This window comes from Buceros rhinoceros, unplaced genomic scaffold, assembly GCF_000710305.1.
Source record: "Buceros rhinoceros silvestris isolate BGI_N320 unplaced genomic scaffold, ASM71030v1 scaffold24476, whole genome shotgun sequence".
In the NCBI taxonomy this organism is placed as follows: Eukaryota; Metazoa; Chordata; class Aves; order Bucerotiformes; family Bucerotidae; genus Buceros; species Buceros rhinoceros.
The window spans coordinates 19,097-19,408 of record NW_010416134.1 but is presented as its reverse complement, the minus strand read 5'-3'; positions in this window follow the sequence as shown (position 1 = coordinate 19,408).

The window sequence follows — 312 nt, the reverse complement described above, 5'->3', positions numbered from 1 at the left end:
CCCTGTCAAAAGCCTGGAGCACCGATCCCGCCAGGCCGAGGGCGTGCCAAGAGATTCAGGCAGTGTTTACAGCCGGTCCGAGGTGATTTCCAGTATTGCTGGGCCTGCTCCAGCCTGTACTAGGGCACGTAGATGTGCTGGGTGACCCACGGGAGCCTCATGAAGGTGACCAGGTCTGGAAGAGGGCTGTGATGCTGTAAAACAGGCAGGGGCTGGCCCCCAGGGGGGACCCCGGAGCTGCCTTTGTCCTGCATCCTCTCTGGGACTGCCAGGTGGAGATGCTCATGAGTGGCTCCCCCCCCACCTAGGGGG